The sequence below is a fragment of the Leptinotarsa decemlineata genome, unplaced genomic scaffold (genome assembly GCF_025532065.1).
Source record: "Leptinotarsa decemlineata unplaced genomic scaffold, Ldec_3_MD MMD2_tig00003308_RagTag_RagTag, whole genome shotgun sequence".
Classification (NCBI taxonomy): Eukaryota; Metazoa; Arthropoda; class Insecta; order Coleoptera; family Chrysomelidae; genus Leptinotarsa; species Leptinotarsa decemlineata.
This window is the reverse complement of record NW_027412586.1, coordinates 1,446,410-1,448,209: the sequence shown is the minus strand read 5'-3', so window position 1 is coordinate 1,448,209 and position 1,800 is coordinate 1,446,410. Positions and strand designations below refer to the sequence as shown.

General features: G+C 32.7%; 1 long non-coding RNA gene across 1 annotated transcript; it reads right to left on the bottom strand.

The window, feature by feature from the left end:
* Window positions 1-305: 305 nt before the first annotated feature.
* On the bottom strand, window positions 306-809 carry LOC141483323 (uncharacterized). The gene is made up of 2 exons (XR_012466011.1): window positions 648-809; window positions 306-595 (listed from the first exon to the last, which is right to left on the bottom strand). It is a non-coding gene; the product is annotated as an uncharacterized lncRNA (long non-coding RNA).
* Between the last annotated feature and the right edge of the window lie 991 nt (window positions 810-1,800).

Here is a 1,800-nt window from a genome sequence, read left to right as displayed (position 1 = left end):
TTCTGCAGAATGAAAAGGAACTAAAAAATTTTAAAAAAAATATAGTTTGAGCATTCGAATATGTTTTCCCAAAAAACTAAAATTCTTAAACAAAATAGATGATATATCACAAAAAATATCAAATGAAAAACACCTGCTACTCTTTTGGAAATGGTGAGATCTATTATATAATCTTCAAAAGTTCACAAAATCTAAATTGTGTGCAATCAAATTGGTGGCACCCATTATTATAAAATCAACATATACTTCAAATACCCTCAACTGTATAAGTCTCATGGGAATTAACGGTAAATAAAATCCACAGAAACTTTGACAATTTTTATTTGGCATTGAAAAAAATTACAATTCTCTTTGTCATGTGTCAGTCAGCATTAAAATAAAACTGAAGTATTTGATTGCACAACCCACAATTTGTTGGGCATTAAAAAAAATCAGAATTTGTTCCCTTGTCTGTTTTTCATCATTCATTGGATCTCAGCATCTTTTTTCTTATTCATCTCCCTATTGAGCCTTTGGCGGCTTAATCGGAACCACTCCCCTGCATATTTTTCAATGTCAGCGCATGATATTGAAAGATGACTGCTAATGATACTCTCTGAAAACATCAATAATAATGATTGGTTGGCAATGACAGTTGAGAATATTACCTGTTAATATTTTTATTGCATTCAAATCTTTGATTTTGTAGTTTCCTCGTTGTCCAAACCATGAACACTGAGTAGATAACTCATTTGTAAATAATTGGACGAGGCATCTATATAGATGATCTTCTCCATCTCTTCCACCCAAAGATTTGAAGAGATGAGCCAAAAATGTAAGGATATTTAGTTACATGACATGAAAGCCAATTATATGGGTTACTTTCATAGAAGGTCCACAGTATTTCAGAAAATGGTGACAAAAGTGTCAATTTTCCTAATAATATTTTTCAATATCTATAACTTCCCCTCCTAGAGGAATAAAATATCTGTTCACAGGTTCTGAATAAAACACAAGCGGAAAGATTTAATCATACTACAGTGTGTGCTATCCAAGTACTTGAATGAAAGAAAAAAGTGTACAGCGAATATAATGATGTAATAATAACAAAAATTACCAAGGAAGTTTCAACATTGTCATCCTGCTCTATCTGAAGTTCAAACTCCTGAATTTCATGAAGGGTTTTCATTGGAAGATTTTTCAATTTCTGGGAATTATTGTTTTTGGCTGATGTCCAAATTCATTAACCATGGAATATATAGTATTCAAGAATTTTTTGTTAGATAAACAAATTGTTCGCAGTTTAACTAAAACACACAATATCAGTTCATTTTTTTGCTCACTCACTACAAAAATGAGGTGTCTCAACTTTCGGTGACTCGCTGGGCTCAAAGTCATATCCTATTGATACATTTTCAGTAGGAAGTTCACTATTTGTTTTTAGTATTTTAGCGCTACTGGGACCTGGGGAACTTTCATTACTTAATAAAATTCGTCTCTGCTGTCTCTTAGAAAGGTTTGGGAAATCTCGTGGCATTTTGTCGTAACGAATAATTTACCTACGTGATTTCACAGTATTGTATTATGTCCAAAATATCACACACCAAATGAACAGAATAATAACACGAAAGGTAACAGGTCTTTATTTTGTTGAAACCACAGATTTTACACTTCAACACATGCTCACTGCTGCCAGCTAAATAAAAATAAAACACAGACAGTGTCAATTGTCATTATCATGCAGACACTGATTATAATCTGTGACACAAAGCTGAGAGCATATATAGACCACACAGACCACGAGAGGTCACAGTTCTCGAG